The sequence below is a fragment of the Paroedura picta genome, chromosome 7, assembly GCF_049243985.1.
Source record: "Paroedura picta isolate Pp20150507F chromosome 7, Ppicta_v3.0, whole genome shotgun sequence".
Lineage (NCBI taxonomy): Eukaryota > Metazoa > Chordata > Lepidosauria > Squamata > Gekkonidae > Paroedura > Paroedura picta.
In genome coordinates, this window is record NC_135375.1 from 87,269,516 (window position 1) to 87,285,414 (window position 15,899).

Below are 15,899 nucleotides of genomic sequence, written 5' to 3' on the forward strand. Positions count from 1 at the left end.
AATGGGGATTGTACAAGATGGACAATGATTAGCACCCTATTTCTTGTATCTCTGTGACCTAGACTTACAAAGAGCTTATACACTGGCAAGATTCAAAGTAATGCCCTCTGCCCTTTTATATGGGAGAGTCAATAAAACCCCTTATGCATGGAGCGTTTGTCCTTGTGGTCTACAAAAGAAAGAATCACAGATTTTTTTTATTTGCCTGTTTTAGATAGGAGTCCATTTAAAACACCCTAGTCCACTGCTCTGTAGATGCCACCCAGAGGACCAGAATGTAGTCTTTTTAATGTCTAACCAAAACCCTGAGACAGAGGAAACTGTGTTAAGATTCTTATGGTCAGCAATGAGATGACGTGAAACAATTGTGTCAAAAGGAATTTAATTACACTTTAACAATTGTTATAACTGGACTGACCAATTTGGGCGGGGAGGATAACTGTAATAGTATCAAACATCTGTTCTTTTATGTCAGTATAGGTGACTGACTGATTGACTGACTATTAATTATATGTACATTTCCAACTATCCCTAATTCAGTGTATATATATGAGCGAGAGAGAATATTTGAAATAAAAATTTAGTTTGGGCAGTACTTTCATACTGATTGCTGTGCAATTTTAAAATATTTTTTTCTATCTAGATAAGTCTGCCTATATTACTTTCCAAATCTTCTGGTAATTATTCTTGAAAAGATTACAATTTTGCCCAGTCTTATTTCCAAATATTTAATGGGGTTGTTAATTATTGTGCATTTCATAATCTTTATAATATTTTCTTTTTGCATTTAAAACTGTTATCATTTTGGCTTTTTTCATTTGATTTTGTTTCCTGAAAAGAATCCAAATTATTTTATATATTCCATTACATACTTCAGTGATTGTTTCGGGATCCATGACTGTTAGAACCATATCATCAGCATAGCTTTTCATTTTAAATTATATATTGTCCACTTTTATTCCTTTAATTCTTGTGTTTTGCCTGATCCTTGTGGCTAAAGTCCCTAAACCTAGGATAAATAGTAGAGGTGACAAATGACATCGCTGACATGTTCCTTTTTCTATAGAGATTGTTTCACTATAGAATTTCCCATTTACTAAAATCTTTGCTTATTGGCTCTAATATATAACTTGCATTCAGTACCAGAAATTAGAGTCAAAGTTCAAATTTTGAAATATGTTCAATAAATTGTCAAATGCTTTCTCTGCATCCAAAAATAAAAATGCTGTTTTTCTCTCTTTTCTTGTTTGCAAATTCAATGCCATCTATTATAAATCATATATTATCTTTCATATACCTCTTTGGTATAAAGTCTGTTTGATCAATATGAATTAGATTTCGTATATAACTTCTTTAATCTTTTTGCAAGTTCTTTAGCAAAGATTTAGTAATCTACATTCCGAATAGAAATAGGTCTATATAACTCTAGTAGCACTGAATCACTGCCTTCTTTATAAATTAACATTATATATGTCTTTTGACATGTTAGAAGTATTATCTTTTCTGCTTTTATCTCATTCATAACTTTTTATAATGGTATCACTAGGACTTCTTCACAATGTTTATAATACAATGCTGTTAGTCTATCCGGGCCTGGAGTGTTGTCCATTTCCATATTATTTATTGCCTGGGAAATTTCTTAAATTGTTATTGTTTGACCATACACTGAACATGTCAGCAGTGTGACCCAGTGTCTAAAAAAGCAAATTGCATTTTGGGCTGTATCAAATGAAGTATAGTATCTAGATCGCACGTGGTGATGGTACCGCTTTACTCTGCTCTGATTAGACCTCACTTAGAATGATGTGTTCAGTTTTGGGCACCACAATCGAAGAAGGAGGTAGACAAACTGGAGCCTGTCCAGAAGAGGGCAACAAAAATGGTGAGGGGTTTGGAGACCAAGAAGTATGAGGAAAAGTTGAGGGAGCTTGTTCTGTTTAGCCTGGAGAGAAGATGACTAAGAAATGATATGATAGCCATCTTCAAGTACTTGAAAGGCTGTCACATAGAAGACAGAGCAGAGTTGTTTTCTGCTGCCCCAGAGGATCAGACCAGAACCAATGGGATGAAATTAATCCAAAATAATTTCCTTCTAAACATCTAGAATAAGAACCTGACAGCAGAGGCTAGATAGCCACCTCACAGCAATGCTGATTCGGTGAATTCAGGCAGATTGTAAGTGGCTCGCCAGAAGGCACTGTGTCCATGCTTGGCTCTTGTGGCCCTTTCTTGCATGCCCAGGGAAATGCCAATAGCCACTTTGGGGTTTAGAGACAAATTTCCCAGACTGGCCATGGATTTGGGGGGGGGGGTTGGGAAGGGGGACATCATCTGGGCATGGAATTGGGGTCATTGTGGGTGGGCTGGTAGTTGTGAAATTCCTGCATTCTGCAGGGAATTGGACTAGATAACCCTGGAGGTACCTTCAAACTCTATAATTATTTGATTTTTAAAAATTCTGTGCTCTGGCTGGTTTTGTGCATTTGGTTTACTCAAATTAAAAATAAAATACCAAAAAATATCTTACCAGCATTTTGTATTTTGCAGCCAATTAAAGATTATCTAATCTGTTTTGGCTGCTGGCATAGCTGACCCAAATAAAAACCTAATTTTTCCAGCTTTTATTCAGGCATATTCAGCTTGGTGAGAGCCAGCTTGGTTTAGTTGTTAAAAGCAGCAGCCCCTAATCAGTGAGCCAGGTTTAACTCCCATACAGGTTTAACTCCTCTATCCTTTGGTGTAGGGTTTATCTGTTTGCCCTATGTATCTGACATTACCAGTCCCCCAGAAGGGACATACATCCTTTTGATTTCATTTCTTATTTGGCATAAGAAATTATGTAATGCAATCTACATTATAATGTAATGTAATTTGTAATGGTAGATTGGAATGTATTTCTGTGTTTTTGGGACAGGCCAGATAATCGGTCCACTTCAAAGAAGAAGATGCTGTAAGGTTACCTCCATGCTTGAAAAGACATGAATGGAGAGTAATGGCAGGGTCTCAGTTAATTACCCTCAGCATTCCACAGTAAAGGATACATCTGCCCATCAATCTCCAATTTGGGCTGATGTATTTCCTTCATGATGTTCTCCCCTAGAATCAAACCCAAACTAACAGTAATAATATAAACTAAGCTTGTTATTCCTCTTTCATTCTTGAAGCAGTTAAATATCTTCATTATGTTGGATACTAATTTACTGCTTACCCACTACCTATATGTATTGACTGGCAACTTCCATTTCATTGTATCTGAAGATGTACGCATGCATATAAAAGCTTATACCTTGAATACAATTCTGTTGGTCCTAAAGATGCCTCTGGCTTCCAACTTTGTTCTGCAGCTTCAGACCCACTTGAATCTATCTTGAATGAACAGAGTGTGTGTCCTTGGAGGGAGCCCGCTACAGATACCACTGGCTTCGATACCTTACAGATGAATGTACCAGTGGAATCTGGCAGCAGCTGCTGGAATCCACCACTATGCCAAGACATTAGAGACTTAAGCCATTTGTCTCTGCGGTAGATGCATTCACATCAAAGCAATGCAACCCTAGGAGCCAGAGCAAGAGAGAGAGAGAATCCTTTCATGAAGCAGGAAAAGTTAGGGATGAGTGCAAAGGGAGGGAGGAGGAACAGAGAACAAAGTCAGCTAAACAAATTAGAGTTTTCGATACAGCTCCACCAAGCCAAGGAGAAGGCACCTAACTAGTGCTTGGAACAAGAAAACATCCCATTTCAGCAGAATTTAGCAGCACAAACAGAGCTTTTTTAAAAAGCACACACACACAAAAGAGCTATGCTGAAAGGAAACAAACATGTAAACAGAAAAGGAAATGACCAGTATGCTGAAGGAGAGGAAGACCAGAAAAAGAAAATTCAGGACCAAGTTTAAAGGAAACCACCTACTGGCTTCTGGAAGCTCGGAATACACTCTATAATTATGTACTCATCGACCAATTTAACAACAATCCAAGGGGCGTTTTATTTTAAGCTTTTTGTCTCAGTGCAAATTGCTAAAGGCAATGTTGTAACGTTGAGTATATTTATGTCTTTGGGGTTGAAATATTCTTGGCTGCCCTTTGCTCAGATGGAAATTTTGGGAGTACAAAAGTGACTCTCGTGGCTTCTGATGTCAACAAACCAGGCCTACCATTTGATCTTCTTCCTCTGGTGCTTAATCCATACCAAAGAGTGCCTGGCATGGTGTTCGTGTAGAGGGTTAGTGTTGTTTAGATGCCGAGGTTCATCTAAACTTACATGACTCACTGCTATTTGCTGGTGTTTATTAGAGCACTCTCAGCGGTAAACAAATAAAGGATGCAAGCAGGAGAATCAGGGCCAAGCTAGACATTATGGGAATGGCGGCCACTCTCTCTCTCTCTTTGTTCTTTTACTCTTTCTTGTAACATTTAATACAAACAGCGTGTGGTATGATGAGGTCATTGCCCTGTGCATCGCATGCCGCAGTCCTCCATCTCTGGCTGTTCTATGTCTCTTCTAATGTCTAGTTTGGCAGTAGGAGCACTGGGTAAACATTTGTAAATAAACTTCTGAGGCAGCTGCATTTGTCAGAGGCTCCCCATTGTAAATGCTGATGTATGCCACAAAAGATGAGCACTTACATGCCTTGTTCGTTATGGCACTCTGCCGTCATTGGTGTGGTCTCAAGAATTACAGTGGTTCAGAGGTCACATTGACTAACGATATGTGCTCGATCCAACATGGAGTTTGTAGTGAAAGGGGCCTTTTGCACCCCTGTAACAAGAAAGTTAATCATCCAACCCAGGATTGCCAATTGCAGGTTGGTAAATTTCTGGAGATTTGGGGGGTTGGGGCCTGGAGAGGGTGGGTTTATGGACAGGAGGGAGCTTAAGGGAGAATGTGATATTCTCCAAAGTGGCCATTTTCCCCCCAGAGTAACTGATCTCTATGGTCTGGAGTTCAGTTGTAATTCCAAGAGGTCTTCAGGCCCTACCCGAAGGTTGACAACAATCAGTGTGGGGCACACCTTCATCAAAACATAACATTCAGTTGAATCCTGGATGGACTGGCCAGCATTTGAAGAACATACTTCTCAGCCTGGTGTAGTGGTTAAGAGTGGTGGCTTCTCATCTGGTGAGCCAGGTTTTGATTCCCTACTCCTTTGTATGCAGCCAGCTGGGTGACCTTGGGCTAGTCACAGCAATGTTAGAAGCTGTTCGCACAGAGTAGTTTCTCTCAGAGCTCTCTCAGCCCCAACTACTTCACAGGGTGTCTGTTACTGGGAGAGGAAGGGAAGGCCGCTTTGAGACTCCTTCAGGCAGTGAAAAGCGGGGTATAAAATCCAACTCTTCTTCTTCTTCTACAAAATAGGATTCAGGCTTATGCTGTTCAGAGCAAAACATGAAATTAAGATTTTAAAATCCATTATAATCGTGACAGCTTCTGAGGTAAGAATTTTTAGGAAAAAATTACATTTAAAGCCATAATTGCAACAAATGTTCGGGTGGGTTCTACATGCCTCAAGGGTTACTTGAGAGTTACATGCCAGCAAGACCATCCCCAGCTTTCTTCTTTTGGGTCAATGTTTAGACAGATCATCTAGATGTTTATTCATGGCTTCCTAAATATAGGTATACTTTGAAACTGTGTCATTTTGGGATATGATAGGAAGGTTTTATGATTGGTTTGGTGTCTTTGTAAGCCAACCACAGTCTTGTGAATAAATTAGGGTATAATGGTTTAAAATGCACAAAGAAAAAAAATGAAGCAAAGAAAATGGGATGGGAACAATGGGGCACTCTTATGCCATTCCACCCTGTTCTAAATTCCTGTTGCTTATCTCTCTTTCTCAAGAGGAAAGGATTTTTATCTCATTTCCTATTTCCCTCTAAAGTAGTTTAATACACTGAATAATACTGCTATTCTAGTTGAATAAACTAGATTGACAGGGCCAGCCTATGAGTAAATTTCAGACATTGACTTGAACTTCCAGTCCTTAAAGATGCTTTCTAGTTTGTCTCAGCTCATCCTTTTTTGTTTTTAAGGGTTTTTTAAGATTCACGAAGCCTGCTGTTAAGAATAGAAACAGTCAATGGCTGTTACTGAATGTGGTGACAACAATGTGCAAGTTTCAAGTCTCTTGTATGGCTGTTCTTCTCTGGACAAAACTGTGATCACCCTTTTCTTCAGACGGTATGAACAGAATGTGGTACATATACTGCTGAGTAAAACAGATGTTTGTTTGGTTTTTGTAATTCATTTCTTTAAAATAGCTTACAAATAGGGTCAAAGTAACACGAAATTTCACAGGAATGACATACATGAAAGACATGAAAATGAGAAAACTGCTAAGATGAAAACATGCATGATATGGAAATCTTTATCGATCAGAAGGGTAAAGGACAGCAGGACATCACCCTGGACAAACACCGTTCTTTGCTAAAATGATGGAAGTTAATTTCTTCAGAGAGGTTACAATTGAGTGAATCATCAGAAGATCTCTGTAGGCAGGGGGACCCCTGCAAGTACTCATGACTCACCTAATTTCTCCAGGTGGGAGAATGCAAAGCACTCCTGGCCTAACACACAGTATTTATTACTTTCGGTGAGGAAGGAGTCACAGCTCACTGAGTCCAACAACAGCAATTAACCAGCTGTATTTCAATACAGGCTCCCTAACATGTTTTCAATTTGTGTAAGTGTGAGGAAACAGCGGCTTCCTTGTTTTAAGGGAGCTGTTAATTTACTGACCCCCAAACTTTAATCAGGGCCTATTCGGCCTTCCACTCTTCCCTCCACTACCTGTTATTCCACATTTGAGGGAAAGGAGTCCTTCAACAGACTGGCAGTAATTTGGTTCAGATGTCTTACAGGCAGAGTGATAACAGGAGTAACAAAAAGGCACAACAGCATGTGATTTATAAGTTTGGAATAATATGCAAATTGGGAAGGACTGAATTCACACATATTTTTCAAGGGGAGCCACAGAGGCAAGAAGTGCTCATACATCTTTCCCCATAGTAGGGAGCAGGAAGTCCTCCTTTTCATTATAACCCAACAGGATTTTTCAAAGGAAGTATAACTTAGATTTCTTTTTCCCCCATTTCCGTCTAATGTGTGAAATCACCTTGAAAGTATCTTGGCCAGGGGCATGCCAACACACACATAGCCAAGGAATTTCACTAGTCTATTCAAAACTATTTTGGCTTCATTCTAAATTCCTCTGATATTTTTAAGGCTGAGTCAAAATAGCACCCCTAACTATGCAGTCTCATTTTCAGGCTGCTAATTTGTACCACTCCCCTTTTATTGATGCCGGGTGAAGTTCACCCACTCCCTGTAATGCTTGTACAATATAGTGAAACTTACTGCCCACCCACATTGTGCTCCAGCATCCCGGCACAAGGCAAGTTATCCAGCAACCAACCAATGCGAGGAACCTCCTGGCAACCTGTGCACCACAACACTAGGCAAGGTTATCCTGTGTTACCTAAGCAAGTGAGCAGCTTGCTCTCCTCACAGTTTCCCAAGTTCCTCCATGCTAGATTAAAATGGTGTTAAGAAGTAGAGGTTGATCATTATTATTACAAACTAGCTTCAAAGCCCGTTCCTAAGAACGGGCCTTGAAAGGGTCCACTCCCCTGGCCCCTGGCCAGGCAGCTTAAGGTGGCTTTGGGCCGCAGCTCACAGTCAGATCAAGTGGGGTGGGCGGGGGCTGCCCAGCTCGTTAGCAGGGTAGGGACAGAGTTCCTTAGCAGGCAGTCAGCAGGTCGGGAGGCCCTGGTTAGCAGGCCCTCCACCACGACCCTTTGCCCAGGGCCCTCTTCCCTTACCTGCTGCTGGCTCCAGGCACTGAGGCGCGTCTGAGAGCAAAGAGGCCAGAGGCCAGAGATGGAGGGTGGGAGCTGCAGGGGCAGGGCCAATCAAGGTGCAGCCAGCTTTGCTATTCCAACGTGGACAGCCGGACATGTTCCACCCCCCCAGGCTGTTTCACAAATATATAGAGGAACAACAATGGATAAGGGTAGATCAAAATTAAGATACTGCGGGGCATCTTTATTGCCAAGAAGTGGAACTTAATACACTGTAACTCTACCCCCATTTTGCTCCAATGTTTTGTGATGATTCTTCAGCCTAACCGTACCTTCAGTCTTCATCAACTTAGGATAAGCTTTGCTCATTTTAATGCGGTGTCTTCCTGCTTTTCTCAAAATGTATAGTTTGTGTGAGATGGAACTAAGAGATTTTCTTTGGCCTCTGAAATATCAAGGGTTTTCATAGACTTTTAAAATTTCATGTATGGCTTTTGAATTTCATCTGGCATCTCCATGACTGAAAAGTGAGGCCTAAAAAGAACTAAAGGTTAATGAGGACCAGCTGTTTGCATGAAAAACACAATGGTATGGAACTCGCCCAATGGCGTTTTTACAGTTGGGTTCCTGAACTAGAGACATACCCACATCTCCTCAGCACAAAGTTGATTGCCACTGCAGTCATTTTATTTCCTTACTTTAGACAATGACCAACAAGTGTCCTACATTTCTAGCTTTTTCCGTAATCATGCCATTGGATAGGAGGACCAATGTTCACTAGTTCAAGCAGGGAACGTTGGCCCCCTTATTCTATGTCTCATTAGGAAGGGCTAGTCTCCTTTCTACTGTTTCACTCTGGGTCTTTATCAATGCAAGCCAATGCCACTGCACAGACTAGGGGCACACAAAAACTTGGCCTTTTATTTTGCATGTGTTTCTGTACAGTTGCAAAAGTGTATTTGTGTGTTCAGTGTATTTATTTGTCAAAGTGGGTACGCAGTCTGTGCAAGGGTAGGGATTTAGTCATTTTGCTGTTAACTCAAATACATACTTGAAGCCAGGTATTGGTGGAATTTGTTCCACTTTCACTGAAAGACACCTACCTGACTGTTTTAACATCTGGCTATATGTATAGTGCTTTATTTGCTCACCTATAAAAAAATCATACTGATCTGACTGGGTGTGGTAAAGAAGCAATCCTGGGTAAGGAATATATAAGGAGAACTCTTGAATATGCAGAGCAGAGCACCAGGCTGCTTAAAGAATAAAATAGTTTCATTTGGAAGAGGAAACTTTGTATAGAAAGAGAGTGGAGAGAGGCCTAACTGTCTAATTCTTGTCTGCTGTTGTTCTCCTGTCCAGCAACTGTTCTGGAGGTAAGCAGGGGAAAGTGTAAAAGAACCAGGACACTTCCTGTTGAGCCAATCAGGACACGGGAGGAGATGAGTTGAAAATCATCATGAAGTTCCGATCCTATCTGCGCTAAATATTTATTTATTTATTTATTTATTTATTTATTTATTTATTTATTTATTTATTTATTTATTTATTTATTTATTTATTTAATACTCCAGTTTCTAGACCACCCCTCCCCACAAACAGGGTTGGGGTGCTTACAATGTATCGGCATTAAAATAATCTAAACACATAAAACATTTAACATTTTACCATTTTGCCATTCTGCTACCACCATTGTCTCACTGGCCATTCTGTTTCTCTGCAGGAATGTTTTCCAAAAGTGCGGGGAACGGGCACTATGCATCGCCTCTAATGCCCCCTTCAGGATGCCCCTTATATTCTCTTCAGTTATGCACACTGTAGATCTTATTCCAATACTCCTTGAGGCCAGAGACAAGTTCCAGGGAAGGATTCCAATACTGGTTCATGCGCTTAAGACCCAGGAGAAAGATATCATTGTGATAAGAGACCTCCCATTCTGAGGCTCCTTGCTTCAAACTTCTGTGATTCTCCAGCCAAGGAATCGCTTGGACAAAAATTATGAGTTTCTTGATTTATGATGTATATTTTAAGTCCTAAATTCTGCAATTCAAGTCATACCATCTCTGAAGTGTGAAAATCTCATCCCTGATTCCCTAACATTTCCCTAATTATCATGATGACAAAGGGCTTGCTTTTAAAGGAATCTTCTAATTGTTTTAATTCAGCATTTTTTGGAATGTACGCATAGATGCTTCTGCTCCAGCATGGAAAATACTTTTTAAGATGAGAAGGAAGAAAAGTATGTTGACAGCTGGGATGTTATATAGAAATGTTGTGAGTTGTTGAGGGGTGGGGCAGAAAAGCTTCAAAAAGAATTGCTAAAAATGTTTCAGATCAGTTGTTTCCTTCTTTAATTGGCTGTGGATTTAGTATGAGATGGCCTGTTTGACTCCCACACACATTGTTCCATGAAGTTGTGGAAAGCAAGCTTGTCATCTGGCTGGCCAGGGCTGGAAAAGAAATACTGGAGTAGATTAGCCTTTTGTCTGATCTTGCTGGGCTCTTCTTATATTCTGATGATCAGACAAGAAGCTTATTGCTGGGACTGTGATGGGGTGGTCTCTATCTTTTTTTCTTCATTCTCTTCTTGGTATTCCTTTTACAGGGCGGGGACAAGGTCCAATTGTGAAATAAACATGTCTTGTTGATAGGATTTCTGTGCTGCAGTAATTAGAAGAAGAGTTGGTTCTTATATACCACTTTTCTCTACCCAAAGGAGTCTCAAAGCAGCTTACATTCACCTTCCCTTTCCTCCCGCCACAACAGACACCCTGTGAGGGAGGTGAGGCTGAGAGAGCCCTGAGATTACTGAAGAAGAAAAGTTTGTTCTTATATGCTGCTTTTCTCTACCCAAAGGAGTCTCAAAGCGACTTACATTTGCCTTCCCTTTCCTCTCCCCACAACAGACACCCTGTGGGGTAGGTGAGGCTGAGAGAGCCCTGATATCACTGCTCAGTCAGAACAGCTTTATCAGTGCTGTGGAGAGCTCAAGGTCACCCAGCTGGCTGCATGTGGGGGAGTGCAGAATCAAATCCGGCTTGCCAGCTTAGAAGTCCGCATGCCTAACCACTACACCAAGCTGGCTCTTTAGGATGAGAGCTTCCACTTGTCAGTCAAAAGAGAGTAAACAGTGGCACCCTAAAGAGCTCATTTTCCAGAAAGAAGTTAGAGTTGCCAACAGGCCAACCTTTTATGGGCTTGGCCAAAATGCCCTCTTGGCCAGTTTTTACAACTGAAGGATGTAGATCTAGGGGGGAAATCAGCAGATTTGTTTTTACTGCTCATTATGTCTGTAATAATTGAAACAATATACACTATCGAATTGTGTAGAAGGGTGGCTGTGTTTGTGGTGTGTTGTGTACACTTGTGTACTATGGATGCAATGTCCCATGAATAAAAATGCACCCACAGTACAACATGCAGTGGTCCCATCTCTTAATGGGTGGCACATCATGGCAAGACTTAAGAACATGTGCACCCATACTGGATCTGTACCAATGGTCCATCTATACTCTATAACATCCTACAGTTTCACACAGTGGTCAACCAGATGTCCCTCACAGCCTACAAGGCAGTCACACAAAAAGCCTCTTGTTGCACCCCAGCATAGGGATTCAGATGTTTACTGTCCCTGAGCATGGAGGTTTCATTTAGTCTTGATAGTTAATCTGTGTTTAAAGCCAATTAAACTGCATCCCACAAGTTACTTGCTCTGAGTGTAGAAGTACTGCATTTGAGTGTGGTTCCTCTGCTACCACTACATGGCCCAGACGTGAGAGCATTCTGGGTTTCTTCCACTGCTAGCCATCTTAACCAGTGGAAGAACGGTCACCAACCTAAGGCAAGGAGACCAAAGGCAACCCCCAGGTTATCAGATTTCACTTTACCTTCTAAATTAAGTGACAAATGAATGGGAAACTACAGCAAGGGAACTGTCAAAGTCAATGTTCAATAGTGAATGCTTTCCTGAACAAAGTTTGAGTCCCGTGGCACCTTTAAGAGCAACAAAGTTTTATTCAAGATATAAGCTTTCATATATATACTACCCTCCAACCAAAACTTTCCTTGTAAAAATAAAACGTTACATGTGAGAGTGTGGGGTCAATTATTAGCTCAGCAGCTGCCTAGGTAGATGTAGAGCTGAGGAACCAGGCTGAGCCAGAACGGTTCAAGAGCTAGATGGGCTCTTATTGGTTCCTTCTGTCACCTGATCCCCTGCAGAGGAGGTACTATACAGCCACATTCTGGCCATTTTCAATACTTGGCACTACAATTAAATTGATCTCCAGAGCCTCACTCACTCCCCCTAAAAGATGCCATGCTGATGCCAAAGGCATTTAGTCCCCTGCCTTCTAATACTTTCTTCTACTACTGTTATCTTTATTTATTTATAATTGTATTTCTGTATTTCCACACACACCCCCCCCCCCCCGACATTGCCAGCATGGGGCAGTTAACAGCATTTAAAATAGATCAGAGTCACATTTAAAATAATAAATCACAATTGAAAATTACAATGAAAATTGTTGAAATTATTCTGCCCACATCGGCCGTGAGTTCTAGTTTCTGCAGCCCCTGTCCCGTTCAGGGGGTGGGTTAACTTTAGGGCAGGCCCGTTCAGTGGTGTCTTGGAATGCTTTTGCACGAAGGCCAACATTTAACTTTCCTTTTCTTAGCTGTCATATATGGTAATGGAGAAAGCTTCAACACTTGAACGTCTGGTCCTCACACAGTTATTAAAAGTGCAGGAGTGCTGCCAGAAAGAAAGGGAAAATAGCAATTTTGCTCTTCCTTCCCACCTCCAGCCCTGCCTTGCAGATCCCATTTTCACTTATTATCTTATTTAATGTTTGCTTAATGTTGTGCAACTTCACCAGTAGAAAAGAACATTCCAGAACCTCTTAGCAGGAAGGCACCTCCCTCTGTATCTCCTTCTTTATTTATCCTTTGCTATTAATTCCTCATTGCCATAACAGAAGATTTTGTTTTTATAAATATTTATATTAAAAGGGGATGGAGGTGATGAAAAATGTTAGTGCCAAATGGATGGAGAACTTTGAAGCACTGAAGAAAGAACAGGTTCGAGCTAGTTTGGCTGTTCATGTATTGCAATGTGGGACTGAAAGTTCTTGACCTTCTAGAAAGCACAAGGCTCAACTGGATGTGACCACATCCTTTAACCACACCAGAGACGCACCACTATTTTTTCAAGAAACACCACGCAGGCTGATTCCCAAAAGCCAACCTGACATAACCTCAGCTGGGAGACCCCAGTAGACTTCCCCCTGTTTAAGAGACTTGAAAACTGTGAATAAATGGGAGCAGGGGAGCAAGAACCCAGTGGCAGCAGAAGTGAAGGGGTAATGCTTGCTGTTCCCTCATCACCCAGCTAACACTGCCCCTTGAATGATATGTTGCAAAGAGCGTGTGGGCATTGGGAATATGTGCATCTAAGCTTAGGGTTTCCAGCATTTGAGACTTATCGCAACTGCTTTAGTGTTCTGCTTACCCCTCAAAAAGGTTATCTCAGATTTCATCATATTCCAGTCACAGTGCTTCTTCCAGTCTTGGTCCCAAGCCTTCCAAAGACCTTATTGTGCCCCCTCGAGTGGGGTAAAGCCAGCCATGCTTCTTAGCAAAGGAGTGAGAAGAAGCAGAAGGATGGCTTCATCCTTGTGGTCAGGTTTCGCCTGCGTGGGTTTTAGCCCAAACTGGAAAGGGGGTATCATTCACACAGGCATGTGTCTAGGACACACTTCCCTTATGACCACAAACATGAGAGTCAATACATTTTTAGCCCCTAGACCAGGCTTTCTCAACCAGGGTTTCATGAAACCCTGGGGTTTCATGATGGCCCTGGAAGGGTTTCCCGAATGAGTGGGAGCTAATTGATTTTTAATATATATATTTTAATTTGTTAAACATTTATTGGGTGATATGATCATATATGATCATGTTGATCTGCCTCCCAAAATGACCTGGGGGGAAGGGGAGGGGCCATGGGTGAGCATGTACACAGCTATGCTTCCTAGTCATATTCTGCACAATCACACCACTTGTGTTGGTTTCTCAAAGCCTGAAGAATGTTTCAGTGGTTTCTCAACAGTAAAATAGGGCAGAGAAAGGCTGCCCTAGACCATTGTCTGAAAGAGAGCGAGCCACGCAAATAGGGAAAATGGCTAGCATTGTTTTAAAGCATGGTCTTCATTACACTGTGGTTGGGGAGGGTGTTTTTTGTTCTTTTTTTCCAGTTCCAGGACACAACATGCCATCTGCCTGCTGTGTCTGCCACTTATTAAAATTTAATTTGTAAGACAACAGCTTAATCAACCCTGAAATGTCACCTCCGGAAACAATCTTAAGACATTTTCTCAGTTAATTGCAAAATCTGGAAAAGTTTCCCCTGAATTTCTAAACTTTTTTTTAAAAGCAGTCAATTCAGACATGATCTGGATCTAGCCATAGGTTCAGAATGAAAGGCTAATTGGGATACATATAGTGTCTTCAGAATTATGAACCAGAGTACTTCAAGAGGGTCATAGTCTAAACTTATGTAACAGCCTTTTTCAACCTTTTGACCCTGAAGTGATGTCAGCTGGCTATGCCTCCTTGCCATGCCCCCAGAAGTGCCATGTCACTGGAAGTGACATCACCATCCATGTTAATAGGCAGGCTTAAGAAGGACTGAGGAGGGGAGACTTATGAGGTAGTTTATGATGAGAGTAGGTGTGCATGCGTTACACCCCCCCCCCCCCAATACAGAAACCACAAGAGAAACTCACTCATGGTCATGGGGGTGGGGAAGCAATGGAACTGGCTGGTTCCTTAGTTTGTGTCCGAGTCCAATAAGGCAGGAGGTGAGATGCCACGGGCCCCCCTCCAAGTTCCTGCAGACACCTATTGGTACAAAGACGCCTAGTTGGGAATTCCTGTTCTAGAGACAAGAAGACAAAACTTGGAATGAAAAGAAAACACACAAGGCCCATGTGCAGCAGGGTTGCCAGGTCCCCCCTAGCCATTGGCAGGGGATGGGGGGGATAGGATTGCCATTTCCAGGTTGGGCAACTCCGGGAGATTTGGGGAGGGAGCCTGGGGAGGACAGGGACCTCAGAGGGGTACAGTGACACAGACTTCACTCTCCAAAGTATCCCTTTTCTGCTGAGAAAGTGATCTTAGTAGTCTGGAGATGAGCTGCAATTCTAGGGGATCCCTAGGTCCCACCTGGAGGCTGGCATCCCTACATATGCAGTCATCTTGCCAGAACTGACACCTCTGAGGAGCAGTATCAGCAAAATGACACACCACCCAAGTGCAGTGACAGGAGGATGTCATCATAGAATCACAGAATTGGAAGGGACCTCCAGGGTCATCTAGTACAACCTCCAACCCTCCTTTCTATCCTGCTTTCTTTTACTAGAAGAATGTGGCCTTGAGGGTGTGCTGTTTGTTCTACTGCCATGACTACATTTCTGCTGCCAAGCTTGGCAGCCAATCTGCCTCTACCCCCCCCAACATATACATACACATACACATACACATACACATACACATACACATACACATACACATACACATACACATACACATACACATACACATACACATACACATACACATACACATACACATACACATACACATACACATACACATACACATACACATACACATACACATACACATACACAGAAGAAGGTGTTGCTTTTCACTGCCGGATGGAGTCTCAAAGTGGCTTACAATCACCTTCCCTTCCTCCCCCCACAACAGACACCCTGTGAGGTAGGTGAGGTTGAGAGAGCTCTGACAGGACAGCTCCATGAGAACAGTACTATCAGGATTGTGATGAGCCCAAGGTCAGCCAGCTGGCTGCATGTGGAGGAGTGGGGAATCAAACCTGGCTCACCAGATTAAAAGCTGCTACTACACCATGCTGGCTCACACACACATACTCCATTTTAAGGCGAGTCCTGGGGCACACAACAAACATTAGTTGGGTTGGGATTTCCCCCAACCCAACTCGTTTTTAACCTCTCATCTAATCAGACCCTTAAGTCCTGTAGACACATCTGATTATCGCTCCAGATGACCCAATTGTTTTCTCCC